The sequence below is a fragment of the Podarcis gaigeae genome, assembly GCF_964106915.1.
Source record: "Podarcis gaigeae genome assembly, chromosome: 4".
Lineage (NCBI taxonomy): Eukaryota > Metazoa > Chordata > Lepidosauria > Squamata > Lacertidae > Podarcis > Podarcis gaigeae.
In genome coordinates this window covers 45,222,731-45,247,676 of record NC_139677.1, presented here as the reverse complement: position 1 = coordinate 45,247,676, position 24,946 = coordinate 45,222,731, and the positions used below count along the sequence as shown (strand labels likewise).

The window sequence follows — 24,946 nt, the reverse complement described above, 5'->3', positions numbered from 1 at the left end:
TGAACCTGGGTAAGTTGGAGGTGGTCAAAAATGAGATGGCAAGAATAAATATTGACATCCTGGGCATCAGTGAACTAAAATGGACGGGAATGGGTGAATTCAGTTCGGATGACCATCATATCTACTACTGTGGGCAAGAAACCCATAAAAGAAATGGAGTGGCCCTCATAGTCAACAAAAGAGTGGCGAAAGCTGTACTGGGATGCAATCTCAAAAATGATAGAATGATCTCGATACGAATCCAAGGCAGACCTTTTAACATCACAGTAATCCAAGTTTATGCACCAACTACTTGTGCTGAAGAAACTGAAATTGACCAATTCTATGAAGACTTACAAGACCTTATAGAAGTGACACCAAAGAAGGATGTTCTTCTCATTATAGGGGATTGGAATGCTAAAGTAGGGAGTCAAGAGATAAAAGGAACAACTGGCAAGTTTGGCCTTGGAGATCAAAACAAAGCAGGGCAAAGGCTAATAGAGTTCTGTCAAGAGAACAAGCTGGTCATCACAAACAGGCTTTTCCAACAACACAAGAGACGACTCTACACATGGACATCACCAGATGGGCAGCATCGAAATCAGATTGATTATATTCTCTGCAGCCAAAGATGGAGAAGCTCTATACAGTCAGCAAAAACAAGACCTGGAGCTGACTGTGGCTCAGATCATCAGCTTCTTATAGCAAAATTCAAGCTTAAACTGAAGAAAGTAGGAAAAACCACTGGGCCGGTAAGATACAATCTAAGTCAAATCCCTTATGAATACACAGTGGAAGTGAGGAACAGGTTTAAGGATTTAGATTTGGTGGACAGAGTGCCTGAAGAACTATGGATGGAGGCTCGTAACATTATACAGGAGGCAGCAACGAAAACCATCCCAATGAAAAGGAAATGCAAGAAAGCAAAGTGGCTGTCCAATGAGGCCTTACAAATAGCGGGGGAGAGAAGGCAAGCAAAATGCGAGGGAGATGGTGAAAGATACAGGAAATTGAATGCAGATTTCCAAAGAATAGCAAGGAGAGACAAGAAGACCTTCTTAAACGAGCAATGCAAAGAAATAGAGGAAAGCAATAGAATGGGAAGAACCAGAGATCTGTTCAAGAAAACTGGAGATATGAAAGGAACATTTCGTACAAAGATTTCCATAATAAAGGACAAAAGTGGAAAGGACCTAACAGAAGCAGAAGACATCAAGAAGAGGTGGCAAGAATACACAGAGGAATTATACCAGAAAGAAATGGATGTCTCGTATACCCCAGGTAGTGTGGTTGCTGACCTTGAGCCAGACATCCTGGAAAGTGAAGTCAAATGGGCCTTAGAAAGCACTGCAAATAACAAGGCCAGTGGAAGTGATGGTATTCCAGCTGAACTATTTAAAATTTTAAAAGATGATGCTGTTAAGGTGCTACACTCAATATGCCAGCAAGTTTGGAAAACTCAGCAGTGGCCAGAAGATTGGAGAAGATCAGTCTACATCCCAATCCCAAAGAAGGGCAGTGCCAAAGAATGCTCCAACTACCACACAATTGCCCTCATTTCACACGCTAGCAAGGTTATGCTTAAAATTCTACAAGGAAGGCTCAAGCAGTATGTGGACCGAGAACTCCCAGAAGTGCAAGCTGGATTTAGAAGAGGCAGAGGAACCAGAGACCAAATTGCAAACATGCGCTGGATTATGGAGAAAGCTAGAGAGTTCCAGAAAGACATCTACTTCTGCTTCATTGACTATGCAAAAGCCTTTGACTGTGTCGACCACGGCAAACTATGGCAAGTTCTTAAAGAAATGGGAGTGCCAGATCACCTCATCTGTCTCCTGAGAAATCTCTATGTGGGACAAGAAGCTACAGTTAGAACTGGATATGGAACAACTGATTGGTTCAAAATTGGCAAAGGAGTACGACAAGGCTGTATTTTGTCTCCCTGCTTATTTAACTTATATGCAGAATTCATCATGCGAAAGGCTGGGCTGGATGAATCTCTAGCCGGAATTAAGATTGCCGGAAGAAATATAAACAACCTCAGATATGCAGATGACACAACCTTGATGGCAGAAAGTGAGGAGGAATTAAAGAACCTTTTAATGAGGGTGAAAGAGGAGAGCGCAAAATATGGTCTGAAGCTCAACATCAAAAAAACGAAGATCATGGCCACTGGTCCCATCACCTCCTGGCAAATAGAAGGGGAAGAAATGGAGGTAGTGAGAGATTTTACTTTCTTGGGCTCAATGATCACTGCAGATGGTGACAGCAGCCACGAAATTAAAAGACGCCTGCTTCTTGGGAGAAGGGCAATGACAGGCCTAGACAGCATCTTGAGAAGTAGAGATATCACCTTGCCAACAAAGGTTCGTATAGTTAAAGCTATGGTTTTCCCAGTAGTGATGTATGGAAGTGAGAGCTGGACCATAAAGAAGGCTGATCGCCGAAGAATTGATGCTTTTGAATTATGGTGCTGGAGGAGACTCTTGAGAGTCCCATGGACTGCAAGAAGATCAAACCTCTCCATACTGAAGGAAATCAACCCTGAGTGCTCACTGGAAGGACAGATTGTGAAGCTGAGGCTCCAGTACTTTGGCCACCTCATGAGAAGAGAAGACTCCCTGGAGAAGACCCTGATGTTGGGAAAGATGGAGGGCACAAGGAGAAGGGGACGGCAGAGGACGAGATGGTTGGATAGTGTTTTCGAGGTTACCAGCATGAGTTTGACCAAACTGCGGAAGGCAGTGGAGGACAGAGGTGCCTGGCGTTCTCTGGTCCATGGGGTCACGAAGAGTCGGACACGACTAAACGACTAAACAACAACAACAACAACATCTGTAAAAATCCAGACATATTGCAGCCCTACTTACTGTGACATGTAACATGAGCGTCTCCATCCCCATCATTCAGCCCGGACACTGAGGGACAGTTTCAAGATCCTTCTGGCCTTCAGTTCCTTTTACCTGAGTGATCTGTTACTCTAATACAAACTTTGTATCAGTTACTACTCTAGCAACTGGGTAGAATCTCCACATGTATACTGCACCCAGAAACTGGATTAAGGCCGGCATCCTACTAGCTTCCACTGGGCCTGCCCAGACACAGACTCTCCACACAGTTCCTCACTCACTTTGCAAGGCCTAGAATTATATTCATGGTTTCCAGGTTCTATTCTCCTATGAACATTAGGAATCTCATCTTTTTTCATGAAATCCATAGCATTTATTGACAGCTGAGGAGTCAGGAAAGTGACAGGTTACCAAGGCTGGGAATTTTCAAAAGGCTTCCTTTCTCTCAGCTTTCATAGTATTTTAATTTTTCATGGCTATTGAGTAGTAAGTGCTTTGTTGGTTAGGTATGTTTGCTCTCCGCTTATACAAAAGGAAAATATCAACACCAGAGTCTGTCACAATGTGTAGATTAGAACATTGTACTTTCCACCCTTCCCCAGTGGAGCTGTAAGCTCATCTGTAATTCACTATGCGGATCCTACTTAATGTCTAGCTTGTTTACTTTCCCGATATCTTTCCCCACATGAATTGCTTTGCTTTATTCTAAGCTGAATATCATTTTATTCTTGCCTTCAACAAAACTCCAGTTTGTAGCTCCCCTGTTTCTTTCTAGAGTATGCTTTCTTGATTTATTCACATGTGTGGATTTGACAAATGTTATTCACATTCTGAGAATCACTGAGCTGCTGGTAAAGTCTTTGGAAAGATACAAGAGATACAAAATGGATAATGTGGCATCTTTTACTTGGATGTAAGGATACATAAGCTTGGAGGCTACTCCTGCAGGAAGAGAGGGAAAGGAAGGGAAAATTCCAGCTATATAAAACATGGGTAGAAAGGAAAAATACTAATGGAGTTTTACATTGCTGACCTAATCACCAGCGCTCTGACTCTTCAACGTGAACTAAAAATACTACAAGAATTTCCTCTGCCATCATTAGGCTTGTTACAGTAATCCTCATTCTTATTCAAGCTGCGCTCATAAAGACAGCAAGATTTGTACCCCAATCTGTTTCCGAAAGCATGTTGTTCAATCAATGAGCCAAGCGATAATGTCTTGGTAAATACAGTACATATAACAAAATTCTAATGACTTCAGACCCTGTACACATAGATATAGACTTGGCTATAGACTTAAGTCATGATTATGTTAATGATGACTAACAAGTCTCATTCATTTCAGTGGGTGTATTCCAAGCATGACTGAGTCTGGCTCCAAACTACAGATGTTTATATCCTGTCCTACTTTGCATGTTCCGGACAGGTTATAATGCACATGCTCAGTGTGTTTAGACTTTATGAATAGCAGCATGGGTAAGGCTTGCCTTTATAATCATGCTTTCCTTGCATGCACTGAGACTACACACATTTTTAACATAAGTACAGAACTAATGTGAAAAGAGAACCAGTAAATAGAGAATAAGTAAATTGTTCAGTTTTCATATTGTAACAAAATAGAACACATCTATACAGACATGAAGGAATAATCCACTTCCCTCCACTAGTCAAAATAAGATTCAAAGGGTAAGTAAATATACCCCACAGCAGTTGGTCATGTGGTGCTGGTGGATGCTATAGAATCATTTTCAGATACATGGGTTATAACAGCATATCACATTTCCATGGAGTCATTTTCCCTTTGCATTTTCCATTTCCATTTACTGCTTTGAGTTGTCTGGTTAGCTTTTCCATAACAGCCCTTGGCCAAACCTTCTGTTTCTAAACAGTCAACTGTAAATTATCCAAACCTTTCAAGTTTTGAGCAATCAATTGTTGAGCTGGGATATGATAAATTCTTTGTGGGAAAGGTTTCTGTGTGCATCCTTGAAGATCATTAATGAAGCCAGTGTGGAATACATTTACAGTCTGTTTTGTGATCAGACATATTTCCTGAAATACTGCTGCCTACATATGTTTTCATGTATTCAGATGAACACACTGCAATGCAGAATCAATCCAGAATGAGCTTTTATTTTCGGGATGAAACTAAAAACTCAAGAAGTACATTTCAGAAGCAAAAAAATAAAATAAAATGCAATAGATCTAGATTGTGTGTGGACTAAGTAGAAAAAGCAAGTACTCAGTCACCATTGATTTTATAATAAAATGTGTGCATGTAGCTTTTACCTCAGGTAATCATGGCACATTAGGAAAAACATTCTCATACTAAAAGCTGTTTGACCGTGCAACAGACTACCTTGGAAGGTGGAGGAATCTCCTTCATTGGAAATTTTAAAGCAGAGGTTGGGTGACCGTCTGTTAGGAATTGTTTAGTTGTGATTTCCGCATTGCAGGGGGGTGGACTAAATTACCTTTCAGCAAAGGCAGATTTAGGAGAGCTCAGCTGGTTCGCCTACACTTAGAAAGGAAAGAGAGTGGCAGGGTGCACCAAATGTTGGTGATGCACAGGGCGCCACTGAAATTTGAAAGTCCGAAGTCTGCCACTGCCTTAGCGTCCCTCCCAGCTCCACAATTCTATGATTCTATTATTCAAAGAAAACCAGATGCCTAATACCTAACATAGTTTCAGGGTTTCTTCTTCCTCTGTTCTTTTTTCCTTGTACTCTTTTTTCCATTGTATTCTTACAAATACCTATACCTATATATATCTCCTACACTTCAGTCATTTTTATGTCACTTTCTTGGCAGGACTTCTTGATGTAATGTGAACCATGAGTTAAATTACACAGTGCTTGGTCTCATGTCTTGAGGAGCACATGCCCCATGTCTGGGTGTTGTAAGATGCACTGGGTACCATAGCAACAGAGCAGAGGTTGAGTGTATGACTTGCTGAGTCTTTTACCCTCCCATTGGTTAAAGAATGTAGAGAGGGGTACCTGTCCTGTTTGCTGTCAGGGTCTGACTCTGAATCTGTGAGAGTCAGCGGAAGGGGCTGTGGATTTTAGACAGCAGTGTTAGTTGGCATGGTGGTAGTCTCAGTGGATCTGTACATATGTATATTTGCTTCAGGGACCATAAGACCTGTATATAGACTTGTAATGGCATAGGGCAGGATCAGTATAGTAAATGTGGTGGGGCATAAGGGGTCTGGGCGAAGGATTAACTATGGCATGTCCTAAGCTCAGGTTGGGGCCTCTGCCTGGTCACCCTAGCCTGCATCACAACAGGGATCAGTGCTGAACAGCTCCCAAGTAGGGGGCTGTGGTGCTTCCCAGCACAGCAAAGAGCCATTCCACCAGCAAGGAATAAGAAACTGATCCTTTTCCTACTGCTGTGCCAACCCCACCTGCCTCTAAGATTTGGCCTGAAGTTCTGTGTCAGTTATTCCACCACTCATAGACCACTCTTTCCCTGGGCAAAGAGATTTCATGGCTAGCCCCCATTTTTATATTAGGGAAGGTCCTAAAATCTACCTCCAAAGTTGACATTTTCTTCCATTAGGTTTCTAGGCAAGGTGGGATTTTCTGGGAAGTTTCAATGAGATTCCTGTTCTAAACATTTCTCCAGTATGACATACATAAATTTCTTCAGCATTTGAGAAAGAAGTGTCAGGGTTGCATTTTTCATCTGGATGGCTGTTGAGAAAACCTTGAGGCACTGATATCTCAAATGTAGCATGGAAACAATTCAGAGGAAGCAGATGCTCACTGCCTACAATTGAATATTGACATGCCTGATTTGTGTGCTCATCGGAAGGAAGATCAAGCTCCAAACATATATTGGTTATATACTAGTTTAACTGCCACGGCTTCCCAAAAGGAATCCTGCTAATTGTAATTTGAGGAAGAGGCTGAGAACTTTTGGTTGGTGATCCAACATTCCCTGGGGACAAAGTATGACTTTTAAGCCACTTGGGCTGCATTGAACTCAACAGGACTTACTTCTGAGTAGACAGATACAGGAATGTGTACTGTCACAGTGCAATGCAATCCAGAAGTAAGCTTCATTTAGTTCAAAGAGACTTATTCCCAGGTGAGTATATATGGGACTTGTAGCCATAAATAGTGCCATAGTTGCATTGCTGCTTAAATCCTTCTCCTGCTTCTCATAAAATGTAAGGTTCTTGTGTCCTAATAATATGGCACTGGTGTTTCTGCCAACCTCTTTACATAATTGGAAAGAGAAAAGTGTTATTATATTGGGACATGAGTTCACCTTCCTTAGTAATTGTAGCTCAACTATAGACCCATGTTCCTTGTAACATTTTCCTTTCCTTTAAAGTTAAATCCTGGGATAACTGGTTGCACTCCCTTTCTTTTAAAAATTACCTTTCAGTCTGGCAAACAAGGGAATACAGTGGTACCTCGGGTTACATATGTTTCAGGTTACATACGCTTCAGGTTGCAGACTCTGCTAACCCAGAAATAGTACCTCGGGTGAAGAACTTTGCTTCAGGATGAGAACAGAAATCGTGCTCCAACGGCTCGGCGGCAGCAGGAGGCCCCATTAGCTAAAGTGGTGCTTCAGGTTAAGAACAGTTTCAGGTTAAGAACGGACCTCCGGAACAAATTAAGTACTTAACCCGAGGTACCACTGTACTGCCTAAAAAGGGATCATGTTCCAGGTCAAACTTTCAACTCCCCAAGCTTGCAGCCATGTAAAATAATGGTGGGAATGCCCTTTGGCATGCAAATTTTGGACTAATGTTTTTGAAAGAAATATCAAACAAATTTAAACAACCCATTCAAGCTACCCCAAAGTAACTTCTGGTGTGGAGGTTGGATGCAGTGAGAGGTTCACTGACCCAGAAACAGAAGACACTGCAGGATTCAAACCTGTCATATCTGGACTCTGTCTACTGCAGAGAAAACAACTTATAAATTATGTGTTTCTAAGAGTAAAAAAAGACCCAGAACATTTCTGTGCTATTTGGTGGGATTTCAGTTCTTACAAAACTCTTTTCCTGTCATAAATTGTGAAATTTGGCTTCCTGGTGTCTTTTGTTACTTTTATTTTCTTATGTTATCTGCTGTCTCTTCATTTGGAAAAAAATATATATAACCTTTATACTGCTCCTGTGTTTTGTTACTTTGATTATGTTTTCTTTTTTTGCTTGTCTGTACTTACGATTTTATATTAATACAAAATGCAATTAAAAAAGCAAAAAATAAATAAATAATACTGTAATAATGGGATATGGCTTTTTCACTTGTAAGACTGTCAAAATCCCAGAAGGATAAATAAAAGACAATCCTGCTGTTCCATTTGCTAAAAGAACATACTGTCACTTTTATCTCATGTATTTCTTGTGTTCTTGCTGCATCGTTTGAGTTTATTAAATATCCTAGGGATAATACTCTTAGTACAGCTGTTACCGAGAACTAAAGAGAGATTTAACCAAAACAAAAACTAAGAGGAGAGATTATTAAAAAAAACTGCTAGGCTTGTAACTTAGAAGACAATAGATGAGGCCACAGCTTCCTCTATTAAAATAGCAGGGCTGCATAGCTTGAATATAACTGGTCTGAATCATGGTCAAAAATGTGCCCCATTTCCCTCAGTACATTCCATGCATATAATGAGGCCATTTTCCAACAATGGGAAAATATGGAACAGCCTATGGTTTTGTGAATCTCTCGTTTCATCTTTGCCTGTTCCATGCCCTGCAGATCTTTTTCTGGTGACTGGGAGAGACCGCCTAGACCACATAACACCTGTCTTGAAAGACTTACATTGGCTCCCAGTAAGTTTCCAGGCACAATTCAAAGTGTTGGTACTGACCTTTAAAGCCCTAAACAGCCTCGGTCCAGTATACCTGTAGGAGCATCTCCACCCTCATCGCTCAGCCTGGATACTGAAGTCCAGCACCGAGGGCCTTCTGCCAGTTCCCTCACAGTGAGAAGTGAAGTTACAGGGAACCAGGCAGAGGGCGTTCTCGGTAGTGTTGCCCGCCCTGTGGAACGCCCTCCCAGCAGATGTCAAAGAGATAAACAACTATCTGACGTTTAGAAGACATCTGAAGGCAGCCCTGTTTAGGGAAGTTTTTAATGACTGATGTTTTAATGTATTTTTAATCTCATGTTGGAAGCTGCCCAGGGTGGCTGGGGAAACCCAGCAAGATGGGTGGGGTAGAAGTAATAAATAATAATAATAATAATAATAATAATAATAATAATAATAATAGTTGTTGTTGTTGTTATTTCCACCTGACTTGGTGGGGTTGGGCCCTAACTGACTTCAGCTACGAAAGCTTAGACTGCTGAAGAGGCCAGAAATTATCTTGGCTGTTTCTTAGTGCAGACCCAGGTCATCAAGCCTGAGTATCTCCAACTACCACCCGCCATGAACCACCATTGGCAGGATTGGCAGCAATAGCAGCAGATAAGCTCTATACTTTTACATGTGCATTTTATATTTAACTTCCTTTAGTAATATTTTCTTTTGAAATGTCTGAGGAAAACGTATTTTGTTAATTTTGTTTATGACAAGTAATCATAAACATGAAATATAACATTAAAAATACATAACTAATTTTCACATAACACCCCAAAACAACCCAAACAACACCTCAACACAATATTGTTGGTTCAGTGCTATTCTGTATTGTTTCCACATTGTTTTACATCTGATAGATTGTGTATATGGCTTGTACATCCTTTATATGGATAATAATAAATGCAAGATGATCAGTACTTTTGGTCTTACTCAAACAATACACAGGATTTTTAAAGGATGCTTTACAAAGATGCTCACATGTCTCTTCAATTCTTCTTTTGGCTGAGTCACATTTGTTTGTTCAGTTCTCTTAGATTTTTCTCATTATTAAGATCAAAGCAATTTTCTTGAAAGCAAATTCTGAAGAATCAGAGAAATAAATAGAATCATAGAATCGCATAAGTGTAGAGTTGAAAAGTGTTGATTTTTGGCATTTTGATTTATTCTGTCTTGACAAGAGAAAGCTTTATTTTATTATTCTTATCTTTAAAATTGTTGTCATTTTTATTTTTGTTTTGTGTATTGTAAATATCATATGATGTTAGGTAATAATTTTAAGTTGCCTGGAGAATTTTATTAATGGACAGAAATATAAAATTATTATTATTATTATTATTATTATTATTATTATTATTATTATTATTTCACATAATATCATTTTTCTGTAATATAGATGCCTCTCCTGCTATTTAACTTAATCTTAGAGCACTGCTCTAAACCTCTAGTCAAACAGAGTTCATGATAGGAAAATGACCCTAAAATTGTTCCCGTATGTAATGCAGAAGGATAAAGAAGGTGTAGACATATTGTTCCATTGAATCATTTATTACTGAAATAGAAGAAACTGCATTGATATCATATATTTTACCTAGCATATTTACTGGGAAAGAGGCCATGGCCAAACAGAAAGATTTATTTCCACTTTAAGAGAAACTGAGCTATTGTTTTTCTGAACCAGTTTCTATGCTATTGAACCAAAGAAACAAGATAATAATATGTTGACTTAAAAACACACACTTCTTATCCACCAAAAGGAGCAGAAATGCAAGAGGAAGCCGAGGAAGATTGCTGCTGCTTCGTAGCAATTCACTCTTCTTCTCTTCCTTCCTTCCTTCCTTCCTGCCATTATGCCTCCAGCCACCTCTTCCACTCCTCCAAGCCAATAGGAGGTATAGAAGCATTACACAGTTAAGTTCTTACCCTCTGTTTTCACACAAAATCTGCTTACCTCTGAATACATAGGACTCTGCGATCATTAGAAGCTCTTCTCCGTGTTCCTCCACAAGAGGTCTGGAGGATGGCAACACGAGAATAGGCCTTTCCTGCACTGTCCCCCCACTTGTAGCATGCTCTCCCCAGGGAGGCTTGTCTGGCACCTTTATTATACATCTTTAGACACCAGGCAAAAATGTTCCTCCTCAATCAGGCCTTGGGCTGATTAATATTCTACAGCCATTTAAATATATATATATTGGGGGTGTTGTTTTGTTTTAGGGATGCGGGTGGCGCTGTGGGTTAAACCACAGAGCCTAGGACTTGCCGATCAGAAGGTCAGCAGTTCAAATCCCCGCAACGGGGTGAGCTCCTGTTGCTTGGTCCCTGCTCCTGCCAACCTAGCAGTTCGAAAGCACATCAAAGTGCAAGTAGATAAATAAGTACTGCTCTGGCGAGAAGGTAAACGGTGTTTCCATGCACTGCTCTGGTCATGCTGGCCATATGACCCGAAAGCTGTACGCCGGCTCCCTCGGCCAATAAAGCGAGATGAGCGCCGCAACCCCAGAGTCGGTCACGACTGGACCTAATGGTCAGGGGTCCCTTTACCCTTTACCTTTACTGTTTGTTTTGTGTTCTATTTATTTGTATTTTTATCTTGTGAACCACCTTGAGATCTTGAAAGGCAGCTTATAAATTTAATAATAAACAAACAAACAACATTCCAGTTGCAGCCTTTCCTCTTTGGAACAGTTGGCTTGTGGTGAGAAAGTCTGAAGAACAGGACTTCTGAAGAAGTTTCTCATGGAGAAAATTTTGACTTGTACACATCTTTGAAGTGAACCAATTGGTCTTTGACTGACTCTAATATGCCTTTTATCACTAGAAGCCTGGCAGTCTCGTTGGCAGTGATTCACTTTATTGTTAATCCCAAGGGTTCCTCCAGTAAGTGAACACCTTGGATTTGACCTTTTGTTTCTTGCACTGTACTTATTGCAGCTAAGCTCTAATTACAGCACTTTTCCCTTTTAGAATGTAATCTCAGGTAATAGCATCTCTTGAAGTTCTTGGCTCTTGGCTCTGAGTCAAGATATTTGACAGCTAAGCTCCCAGTAAATTTCAGCCAGAAATAAGAAAAGTATCCATTTTTGACAATAGCACTATTCAGTCACAGGTACAACTGACAAATTTGGTGCTAACAAGTTTGTTTTGAAGCATCTACAGATATCGTTGTTTCTTGGAGCTATTGAATGTTATGTGTATGTCTGGGGAAATACTTCAGAAGAAAAACTAAGAAATTTATATCATGTTTCACTAGATCTATTATATTTATTCCTTATATCTCACTCTTGCCAAACTCAATAATACTGATATGGGGCTAAATTAGCATTTCAGTAAAAAGGTTAATCACTTTCCCTTCTCTTCTGGAAGCACCTGTGCAGTTCCCGGCTGGTTTGCTTAGGTCCCTCAATCATGAGTTCCCTGGGAAGAGGATTGGTTTTAAATCACTCTAGGAACTGTTGCTCTATGAGGGAATATGGGGTGTCACAACAACTCTCAGCACCCCTAAGAAATGAAAGTTCCCAGGATTCTTTGAGTGAAGCAATGACTGTTGGTATAATGGTGCTTTAAATGTATAGTGTGAATATAGCTAAGGTTTATTGCACATTTGTGCCAACTTCCAAAGAGGCCTTTGTAACAAGCTTCCATGCAACATGATTTACAATATCTAGGGTCAAATGCCCTGATCTCACAAGATAAGTGAACTGGGAATATTCCTCTTCTGGTTATTTTGCTTTTAATGAGCAATCACCTTAGCTTAATCGACTCACTTAAAAGTCCAGGAGGAAAATAATGCATACACACAAACACCAAAAAAAAATATCCCTGCCATTTACAGTAATCGGGTTCTTCTTTTCCTTTCCTTTCCTTTCTTGTGCTGTTTCTGCATTCCAAAGGAGCACACTTTTAGCATCCCATTCGTCCTATTCAGCCTAGCTAATAGACTTCATCTGTTGGGACTAATTAACGCACAGAATGACATTAAAATACAGTAAAGCTCAGTGACAATGTTACACAATAAAACACCATAACAATGGCAATACTGCAGCATAGACAAACAGTAAACCTTGCATTCACACTGCATTTTCACAGTAAGCACAGTTTCAGTATCCCTACTGGATCCATGTGGTAGAGCTTATTCTAGAGAAGAAACCGCAAACTGCAGTGAAACTAGAGCCACCATTAAATCTCTCAGTGCTCTCTAGAAAGTTATATTTTGAGGCATATTTGTAGGTTCCTGCTTGGGCAAAATATCTGAGGAATTCAAAGGAAGACCAGAGACTTTCAATAAGGCTGTCAAAAGTATTTGGAGTGGTTTTGCTGGAGACAAACAGTCAGGTTTTGCATTGATAGCAGTGACCAGAGGAGAGCAGAGAGAAGAAACTCCATGGTGCATCTGCAGCAGCACAAGTCTACACCTTCATCTGCCCCAGCTGCAACAAAGCATGTCTCTCCCATATCGGTCTCTACATCTACAGCAGGCACTGTAATCTTCCAACACTTTGGCTTCACTCCCAAAGCCACATTCCTTCATTGTCTCCCAAGACAGACAGATGCCGACAACAACTGGTTTTGCATAGCTGGAGTTTACCAGTGAATTTTATCGGAGGCAAATTTGCATTAGAATGGCAATAAACACTAAATTTGTCTCAACAGAGTTACACCTTTTGTTGTTTGGTCTACACAACCTCTTGTGTTAAAATCTATTCCTATTCCTTTGCTTTTTTATATTCATCCAGGTCTTTAATGAAAGTGGACATATTATAAAGGGTGATACCCAACAAAAGATATGCACATATTACTGCTTAGTTTGCATCCAGTGTGTTCCCACTGCTAGTTGGCATTTACATGTTAGCTACAACCCATATTGATCCTCTAGTTTCAGTATAAATACTGCTGTTTTTCCTCAAACTGGTTTCGATCCAACCACGAAACCTAGGCTGCATGCACTTTGTACTTATGAATGGTCTGTACAGTTGAGACAGCCATCGCAAATCCACAGATGAGCAGACATGCAAATATGACAGCTTTGTGAACAGGATTTGGCAAGAGGGTGGGTGGAGCAGGAAAAGGGAAACTGAAAGGGTTGTGCATGTCAGTTGAGGGAAACCATATCCTTCTTTAATGTGTACAGCACTATGAAAATGTAGCTTGAAGCACAGCAGAAGTAATGACCTCACTGAGTTTCAAGACACTAATGTGAACATATCCTAAGTTATATACAGAGTAGACCCAGTGAAGTTAATGTACATCAAAGGATGAGAGAGTAATTATGAACTTGTGGAGGAGTTGCTAACTTGTGCCTGATTTGAAGAGGAAGGCTTCAGGTATATGCTCTGTGGAAAATATTTAGATTAATCACGGTATACTTTCATTACTGTTATGACTCACCCCAGCCTAGCATCACCAGTTTCAGGATATTTGTGGTCAACAAAAAAGGGAGAGGCAGATTAACGTCTACCTTGGCATGTAGCAGACTGGAGAGTGAGGGCATGCTTGTTTGTATTTGTCAATATTTGTGACATTAAGTAGATTTATAACACCAATTTATACCATTTCATTTGGTGTCATTTGGCTATCTAGATCCCTGTTCATTTGCATTCATCTCCCATAAAACATCTCCACCAACTACTCTTGGCTAAAGGCTAAATGGAAAAATTAACTTTAAAAGCATATTTGAGGGCAGAAAATGAAAAGGCCTTATAGCTGTGGTATGAAATTGAGTTCCAAGAGTAAGGCTGAGGCTACAATCCAAAGCATGGTTACCAGAGAGTAAACCACACTGGACACAAGCAGAATTCCTTCTGAATAAACATGTGCTTAGGAATGCAACGCAGTGGGTCAGGGATATGGCCAGGGGTTAAGGATTTGACCTTGTGTTGTTCTCTTTCACCTATATGAATACAGTTGTTTCAGGAGATTCTACAAACCTTTTCATTTTTAAGAGTAACAAGGTATCTGTGTAGTAAAAGGTAAGAAAACCAAGACAGGTTATCTGAAATGTCCTATTCTGCATAATTACTGTGCAAGTAGCAGGCAAAATTGAAGAAGGAATTAAAATTATGTTCCACTCAACCATGTTCTTCAGTATGAGAGACATTATATCGTGTACTTAAATGCAATAGCTTAATCCAATTAAGACAACTGTATAATTTGAATTTAATTATTAGACAAGCTAGATGATGGAAATCATGTATGCATATCAAACATGAAGCTATGCACATTTTACTGTTCTACCTGATGTCATTATGTATGTCACTAATTAATGTGTATTCATATATGAGTTTTGTCTAAAGGTCACTTAAATTGTAGGCTGATTACTTTGGCTTTTCCTCAACACACTTTGAATATCATTTAGCTCCAGTACTGAAAATATGAAGTATTTCCACTGAGTAAGGTTAACCACCAAGCCTGGATATGAAGCACAATAAGGATTAACACAAACATAACTCTTGGCAACACACAACTAGGTTGTGTGACATTACCCAAGGTGGGTTACAATGACTGTTTCAATGAAACCATCTCTTGAAAAGGGGAAGGAAGAAGGAAGAGGGGAAACATGACTGAAGGGGGTGGAGGAGAAAGAGTGAGGAGTGTGAACAAGTTATACATTAAAATTATGAGAGTCCGGTGTTTCAGTTTGGGTTAAAAGTGGTTTCTGAGTCTCATAAGATTGAATGCACCAATCCACTGATTTATCTGCCTGCCTGCCTGCCTGCCTGTTTGTTGCATTTCTATATGCAGTGCATAGTCAAAGTATGGAAATTGCTACCCCAGGAGGCAGTGATGGCCACCAACTTGGATGGCTTTAAAAGAAGATTAGACAAATTCATGGAGGAGAGGGGTGTCAGTGGCTACTAACCAAGATGGCTGTACTCTACCTTCTGTGGAGATGACATTAGAGAAAGGGAACTGCAGCCTAGAGATGACAAGCTGGGAGGAAGGAGTAAGAAGTATTCAAACCATAGGTTTCCAGCCTTTGTAACTTAAACCAACAATATCAAAATAAGCTCCAATAAACAAGAGGGGGAGACTTGAAAACAACAGAAGCAGACCTCAGAACACTCGAAGCAGCCTTTGGAAGGCACAGCCCATAGAATAATACCTGCTACTCCAGAGGAGGAGGAGACAAATGATGGTGATAGGTGACTCCATGACCTTACTGTGGGTGTCTGCTATAGACTGCCAAGCCAGACTGAAGACTTGGGTGATGCCTTACTAGAGCAGATTACCAAACATTCAAAAAGGAGAGAAACAGTAATCATGGGGGAGCTTCAATTTCCCCAATATATATTGACACTCAAACTCTGCCAAGTGTGTAAGATCTGCCAAATTCCTCCATTGCCTCACTGACAATTTCATTCCCCAGAAGATGGAAGAACCCACAAGGGGATCATCTATCTGGGACCTGGTCCTCACCAATAGGGAGCAACTGATTAATGGAGTGAAAGTGTTCAGAAACGTGGGAGGAAGTGATCATGTTCTCCTGGGTTTCAAGACACAGAAACCCTCGGAGGTTTTTAAACAGAGGTTGGATGGCCATCTGTCATGGATTCCTGCATTGTAGGGGGCTGGAGTAAATGACCCTTTGGGACCTTTCCAAGTATAAGATTATATGATTCTATGATCATGAGGAGACCCTAGGAAAGAGAGATGAAATTACTATTTTCTTCCCTTCTGCTAAAGTTGAGAAAAATAAAAGCAACTCACTCTCTCACTTATGACATTAAGCATTCTAAATATCTTAATTTCATGTGAGAACAGAAATATGATGGAATAAGAACTTTATATGGATGGTTTCCCGCTCAATAGTCCTCAATTAAAATGTTAAATGACTGCTGAAAACTGCTGTTCATTTCCTTCAGAAAAATAATCAAGGCTGTTCAATCAAAATAAAATCTTGTGCATCCTAAACCTGGGAGCGAGATATTGGCATGGCTTTGATTAAGCCTTGTAACAAAAAGAGGGGTGTCAATAACGATGATGATAATGATGAGGAAGCCAAGAAAATAAGACAGGGAGTTACTTTTGCAAAGGGCACAGGCATAACTCCAAGTGTCAAAACAAAACATATATGGGAATTAAGAATAGGATATTCATGGGATAATCACCATTAACTGCCCCATTAGCTCAGAACAAAAAAGTAGGTTCTTCAGAAGTAGTTGGCTTTCTCAGAAAAGGCACTTTAAATACAGAAGTTTCACTGTGTTTGCTCTTGAAGCATTTTGCCATTCTCTAACTACTCTTGATTCTGGATTTAGAAATTCATTATAGAATGGGACAGTTAATGGTGATTAACTGAGTTAATCCGAATCTGAGTTCTTTATGAGTCCCATAAAGGCCAATGTTTAACTCTGAGTTGGTGTTGTATTGTTTTTTGTTTTGTTTTAGGCAGTAATGTTCTGAATACCAGTTGCTGGAAACTGCAAGAGGGGAAAATGTTCTTCTTCTTGGGTCCTGCTTGTGGTTTTTCCACAGGCAGTGGTTGACCACTGCGAGAACAGAAAGTCAGACTAGATAGGCCATTGGCCTAATCCAGGGGTCAGCAACCTTTTTCAGCCATGGGTCGGTCCACCATCCCTCAGACCATGCAGTGAGCCAGACTATTTTTTTTTTGGGGGGGTGAACAAATTCCTATGTCTCACAAATAATCCAGAGATGCATTTTAAATAAAAGCACACATCCCACTCATGTAAAAACACCAGGCAAGCCCCACAAATAACCCAGAGATGCATTTTAAATAAAAGACACATTCCACTCATGTAAAAACACGCTGATTCCTGGACTGTCTGTGAGCCGGCTTGAGAAGGCGATTGGGCCCCATCCAGCTCCCAGGCCTTAGGTTGCCTACCCCTAGCCTAATCCATCAGGCTCTTATATTCTTAACCTCTCTCCAGAGGGTGAAAGTTATTTTAAACACTTCCTTTGGATGGAACTTTTCCTCTGTTATGAAAAGTGATTGCTAATTGTTTGCTAAAGAAGATAACTGGGAAACAAAATTAGAAACACTTTTCTCAGCACTACTCTTTATGAACACTTGGTGTGGAATTAAGAGTAGGAATATCATGGGATAATCACCATTAACTGTCCCATTCTCGAATGAATTTCAAATCCAGAATCAAGAGCAGTTTGAGACTTTAAAGAATGGCAAAATGCCAGCTTAGAAACTATAAAAATATTATTATGGTGCCAGGGAGTTTTGGCATTTGAGGAGGTTACAAGATCTATGGCAGGAAGGAGACCATGCTGTTTCAATATTTTCAAATTAGAGGTGCAATCGCTTCCTTAATACAGGAATATGGGGCTGTTAGGAAATAAGACAAGTGGAAAACTTTATTTCCCATTTGGACAAAGGCATAATTGCAATTTTTAATGACCTCTGGCTAGGTTTAGATCAGAAAAATTGCAGAGAGATTTGGGTCAAAGAATAATGAGGAATCAATTGAAGTCGATCTGGAATAATGTCCTTCTAAAATAATATCAGGAAATTTAAAGTAGAATTGCTTTAAGATTCTGTACCAATGGTACATAACACCCCATAATTAAAGTGAGATCTGGCAAATGCTGGAGATGTGGATTGTGTAAGCAGACTAGATACATGATTTTTGGAATTGTCCTCAAACACAGACACTTTGGAAATCTGTACAGAAGACATAGAAATCAACTCAACATGGTCATAGAGAAATGAGTATTTTTGGAAGAAATTGATTTCCCTCTGAATTATGGTTTCTTCTACTATCCATCCCTCAGACCAAGGCCTCTAACACGTTTTGATTTTGTTTTGTTTTTTAAAAAACTAGTTTACATTTATTTAGGGCCACCATGAGGAATACACTAAATAGACAGATATTTCCAGAAGAAAAAGCATCTAATTGTTTCCCATGGAAAAATCAACTGATCTAGGGTTCCAAGAAAGAAAAATAGAAATAAGCCAACTGTCAAAACAAGAACTGATAAATATCTTCTGGCTTTTCAAAATTCAGTGCATTAAAAAAAATAAATCTGCTTGGTGGGAATCAAACAATTATTCACCATGAGAGGATCACTGCTGGTGAGGAAGAGACCAAGTAGCACAGGGAATAAATTAGTTCCTGATTTTGAAAGCTCTCCTGAACTTGTGTGTGTCACAACTCTGTGCTTTGACTGACACTCACATCATGAGTCCCCAGAGAAGTATTCAGCCTGGAGGCTGGACCACCAAACACACTTTTTATAATGAGGCATACTAGAAACCTGGGACACACACATGGCTCATTAGTTTCCTGCTACTCCAGAGTGTATTGTGTTTCACTGAGACACAGCTTTGTTTATGTAGCTTACACTCTGTTGCAGGAGTGCAGTTCACCCCAGCTGTGAATTCTAAGAGAATAATTAAGTAGCATTGGAAAAATCAGTCAAACATTTGAGAAAGTAGAGTCTGGATAAAACAGATCTCAGCTACCAGATATAGGTCTTTCAGGCCATTTCTCTGCACGCTGTATGCAAAGCCTACTGCCAATTGAGCTCCATCAGTTCTGTCCCATTTCAAACAGAAGAAGAGAGTATTTTCTTTCTGAGATTTGGCTAAGAAATTTATTTATTGCCATATTTCTGTCCTGCACTCCCAGGTCCCAATAACTGAACCTTCAATGCTGACCAAAAAGGTGGAATGAAAGCAAAACATAATAAGAAAGTACAATGGTAGCACACCCACACAGCCAAAATATCTATTGGCAAGAATGGGAGCATAAAATTCAAGTATAGATAAAAATGCACATACAGTGGTATCTCGGGTTACATACGCTTCAGGTTACATACGCTTCAGGTGACACACTCCGCTAACCCAGAAATAGTGCTTCAGGTTAAGAACTTTGCTTCAGGATAAGAACAGAAATCGTGCTCCGGCGGCACGGCAGCAGCAGGAGGCCCCATTAGCTAAAGTGGTGCTTCAGGTTAAGAACAGTTTCAGGTTAAAAATGGACCTCCGGAACGAATTAAGTACTTAACCCGAGGTACCACTGTATTGTGCAATTCAGGAACTAGCCACAGAACCTGGACCAACCAAATGCCTATTGCAAAAGAGAAGTTTTGCAACAACCTCTCTGAAAATTCAGGATGTAACTATTTTTGCATGTCCTCAGGCAGGATGTTCCAAAACCACGCACACATCACTATTTCAGCATTTCTCTACATGTGCACCAGAAAAACCTTGCATGTGCAATTATATGTTTAACAAGGAGGACCTAGAATAATCAAAACTCAAAGACTTTAGGATGCAGCCATAAATCGACTCTTAGCATGAGCACATAATCACAGAAAACACCCCCCCCCAAAAAAAACCCAGCTGTACATGGAAATATTGTAATCTTAATTTTAATGCAGCTTGGTTTGAGGCTGTGTTGTAAATTTATTTGTAGGGTGCCTTTGCACTCGGTTGCAGTCTCTGATCTAAAGGAAATTGCATACTGTTCATTGCAAAATTTATCATAGCACCAACAGCAGCAATTGCAGATCTTGTGAATGAAAATTTAGCAGTAAATGAAGAGTGATTCTCAGTGATGACACATTTCAAATTATAGCTACAGCATCACAGTGCTGCAAACTAGCAGCTGAACCCAAAGGACACTTTTCAAATAAAGACTTCCAATATAGTGCACAATGCATGAAGAAGAAGGAGGGGGAGGAGGAGTTTGGATTTGATATCCCGCTTTATCACTACCCTGAGGCTAACAATCAAAGTGGCTAATAATCTACTTTCCCCTTCCTCCCCTACAACAAACACTCTGTGAGGTGAGTGAGGCTAAGAGACTTCAAAGAAGTGTGACTAGCCCAAGATCACCCAGTGGCTGCATGTAGAGGAGTAGGGAATCAAACCTGGTTCACCAGATTACGAGTCCACTGCTCTTAACCACTACACCACACTGGCTTTCCACACACACACACACACACACACCAACTCTCATGCTGTACCAAGCTTTGGGGAGGTGTCAGGGCTCTGGCGGGGTCCTAGAGCCCTCCCACCTCCTTCCCAAAGCTAGGCAAGTGCTAACTAGGCTTTCGGAAGGAGGAAGGAGGACTCCAAGACCCTGCCAGGGCCCTTGTGTTTCCTTCCTGTAGCAAGGTGAGTGCTTACCAGGCACTCTCTCCGCTCAACATCCAGTGCAGGGGAACCTGTCATGTTGTCTTAAAACCGCCTCTGAACACAGCCTTGTGGGTAAAATGGGGAGACCTGACAGACCAAAATTGGCCCACATATGGAAGTTCTCCACTCCTGCTGTAGACCATAATATTTTTATTCAGGGCCACCTGGTGAAGATGGGCTTGGGAGATATCATCATACCATGGCTCCAGTCCATACTTGAGAGTCAGTTTTGAAGAGACAATTCTACATATGGGACAGAGGTTGATTTCATCATCTATGTTGTTTAATATCTGCATGGAACTGTGGGGGAGTTTGTCTAGAGGATGCTAACATCACTATTCTGATGACACATAGCTCTATTTCTGCATTTCATCTAATGCTAGAGAAGGTGTTGTGTTTCTGAACTTTGCCTGGAGGTGGTAATGAGATGGATGAGGGTAAACAAACTGAAGTGTTGTCCAGACAAGATAGATGTGTTTCTAGTCAGGAAAGAAAGAGTCTTTAGAATAGTGAGTTGTTTTGGATGGGATAGTATTCCTCTTGAAGAAGCTATAGTGTTCACATATTCAACCTTGTATTTGGATAATCAGGTAGTGGCAGCTAGGCGTACCTATTTCTAGATTTGGTTGGTGTGCCAGCTTTGCACATTATTGTGGAAGCTAGGCTTGGCTATGATAACATACATGATAGCTACACCAATACTGTACTTATTGCCATACACTCTGCAAAGAATGTGGCTGGCAGAACTTTAGTGGGTGGCTTGGTACATGCATGCCTGTAGGAGCATATTATGTATTGTTGCAGCATCCGCTCTGGTTGCCAAGTTGCTTCTGGGAACAATTCAGGGTGCTGTTTAAAGCTCTGGATGGCTTGGATCCAGGATACCCAAGGAACTACCTTCGCCTGTACCAGCCCACCAACTAGGATCTCCTATGAAACAAAGGAAGCTAAAACGTCATGGTCCCAGAGGGACCCCAGAAGTAGCTTTAGTCCACATTGCTTGAATATTTTGGGTTTAGTAGACCCAATTTGTGTCACATGATTGATTTTTTGTTGTATATAATTCAATAATCCCAAAGTTTGAAAGTCAGTAGCATAGAAGTTGTAAAGGTGTGGTGGTCTGTCATGGAACAACCCCACTGAAGAGGATAACAGTGGTTACACAGGCCTCATTGCTGGTTATGAAGTTCAAGCTTCAGGTCCCCCAAAATGTAGGTCTGCCCACTCTTCAATATCAAGAGAGAAGGCTCTTTCTCTGTTCCATCAAGGTCTAATGAGGGATGAGTCTTCCCTGTAGCATAGCAGAAGCCCTCACTGTCTCTTCTGTACACCCTCTCTTTCTCCCCTTGCCTTTCCTGATACTAACCCAATCCAGGCTCTGTCTGAAGGCATAAGTAGCCTTTACATTCTGAATAAAAATGGGATGAATAAAGAACAGCTGTTGTAGCAATTACACTCAAGCTAAAGTAATTTCATTTAAGAAATCAATAGCCAAATAGCTAATCCTTTTCATCAGCATTTTATTTAAGCTTTAGCAATTTATGTGCAGATATTTCCTGGTACTTTATGCCCAATTGAAAAGGTTGGAAGTTTAAGATTAAGCCAGATAGCTATTAATACAGTTGATTATTAACTGACAGGAAATGGTCAATCTACACATCTCAAATGGCATCATAAATAGAAAGAATGCAAGTCTGCCTGTGAAAAAATAAAGTAACTGCCTTTTCTGTGTGGGGGGGGGGGAGTAAAATCTTTATTTTTTGTTGTTGTTAATAGATTTGTATCTGAAAAGAGTACAATTAAGCACTAATTAAGAGCTGTTATTGAATAGGAATGCTTTTCTTTGTCTTAAAAATCAGATGAGCCCCTGAGGCCAAATGCAAACTTTTATTCCAATGAACCTTATTTCCCAGTATTTGTATTTAGGTTAGAGAGATGTTCATTTGTCCTCTTCTGAGTGCTAATATATTTCCCTTTTGCCATGTTTTTAGAAACAGCCCTTTTATATATTTTTCTGCATCTGTTTGTTTCATTGAAAAGTTTCCTTGATTGTTTTTAAATATTATTTTAAAGTTATGCTTTATAATATAAAGCTTATGATTCCACACATACAAGACCTTCCCATGCCATTGTGTCTCCTGCCTACCCCCACCCACTACCCCCTCAGTGGGAACACATCTGCAGAAGAGGAAGCAAGCTAGCCTGTCCCTCACAATCAAGTCTTTCTGCCAGAACTACACACACAATCACACTACCCCAGGCGTGGAACAGGCCTGAAGAGAGTGTTGTGGGAAATCCCCACACTGCCAAGTCCATTTCTGGATGGGAATATTGCAAATAGACAGAGACCAATTGATAAAGCAAAAGCATCCAGGAGGGTGTTCTCATACCCTCCAACATTTCTCTGACAAAAATAGGGATGCCCTATTCTATTACTATTACTACTACTACTACTACTACTACTATTTATTTATACCTTCCCCATATAACTGGGTTACTCCAGCCACTCTGGGCTTCCAACATACATAAAAACATAATAAAACTTTAAACATTAAAAAACTCCACTCTACAAGGCTGCCTTCAGGTGTCCCTAAAATAGGGATGCCCTATTCTGTTGCTGCTGCTGCTGCTGCTGCTGCTGCTGCTGCTGTTGTTTTGTTGTTGTTACTACTACTACTACTACTACTACTATATTTAAAACCTTACCATCTAACTGGATTACCCCAGCCACTCTAGACTTCCAACATACATAAAAACATAATAAAACTTTAAACATTAAAAAAAAACTTCCCCTCTACAAGGCCTCCCTTCAGGTGTCTTCTAAATGTTGTACAGTTACTTATCTCCATACCCTCCAACGTTTCTCCAATGAAAATAGGGACACCCTGAGGAAAAGTGGGAGATTCTGGGATCAAATCAGAAACTGGGACAGCTTCTGCAAATCCAGGACTGTCCTTGGAAAATGGGGACACTTAGATGGTCTGATGTTGTTTATTACTGATGCAGCAGGATCCCCTGTCTGCCCGAGGGCCAAGGTGGGATCAAGCGATTCCTCATGGCACAGTACCAAGAACTTTTATACCTTTCCGTCAATGCTCTTGAGACAAATAACTTTTAAATGATTGGTTATGTTTTACTGCAGTATGCGCATATACTCTTCATTTTCGCCTATCAGTTGTTACATTCCTAACACGGCATTTCAGCAGACACTCTTCTGCCTCCTTGATAGGCTCATATCTTATCCACTTTCCTTCCACCTCATCCATCTTACATAAACCAGTGATGGCCAAACTTAGCCCTCCAGCTGTTTGGGACTACAATTCCCATCATCCCTGACCACTGGTCCTGTTAGCTAAGGATGATGGGAGTTGCAGTCCCAAAACAGCTGGAGGGCCAAGTTTGGGCATCACTGACATAAACATTAGGCATTCCATATGGCAGGCATGGCCTTGCTCAAGTTTCTCACAAGAGGAAACCAGCAAATTAAAATGGCAGGCAGCCACCACAGATGGGAATCAAGCTCATCACCACTGCCCACCCACAGCTGAAACAACAGTATGGGGGCTGGCGGAAAGGGTGGTAAGGCAGCAGAATCAGGTCAGGTCAGTAAGCCTACTGGAACCATCACCCACTTCCCAAACTGGCTGACTACTGATGTTTGGCTTGACCAACGTCTCTCAAGAGTTTTTGTCCACTCTGGGAAGTCCCTAACAGAGTTGCATCCTTTCTCTAAACTGCCTCTCTGTGTGAAGAGTCAACTACTACGTATTGTGTTGATAGAGTGAGGTAATGTTACTTTGCCAGGGAATAACATAACACAGTTGTATGGTTCCTTGACATGAAACATCCAAATTCTGCTCTCTAAATGTATCTTGCTATGCCTTGGATTATGTTCCAAGATACAGCAAAAAGACTATGAATATATTACGTATTTAATCAACTTGATAGATCATATAGGTTTTAACAGAAAATTCAAATGTGATATTTTAATTGGAGGGGATGTCTCTTGTAAGAGTATGGATTTTTCATTTACCAAATTATTCCTCCCACCACCCACAGAGAGACAGAATAAGTACTGCATGAGATGTACTTTGCAATCCTACCCTTGTCTACCACTAAGCTTGATAGGGCTTGCTCCCAAGTAAATGGGTATAGGATTGCAGCC

At 40.5% G+C, this 24,946-nt stretch overlaps 1 protein-coding gene; it reads right to left on the bottom strand.

The window, feature by feature from the left end:
* Positions 1 to 24,946, bottom strand: part of LOC310842517 (uncharacterized protein) — a 589,060-nt gene that overhangs the window by 170,747 nt on the left and 393,367 nt on the right.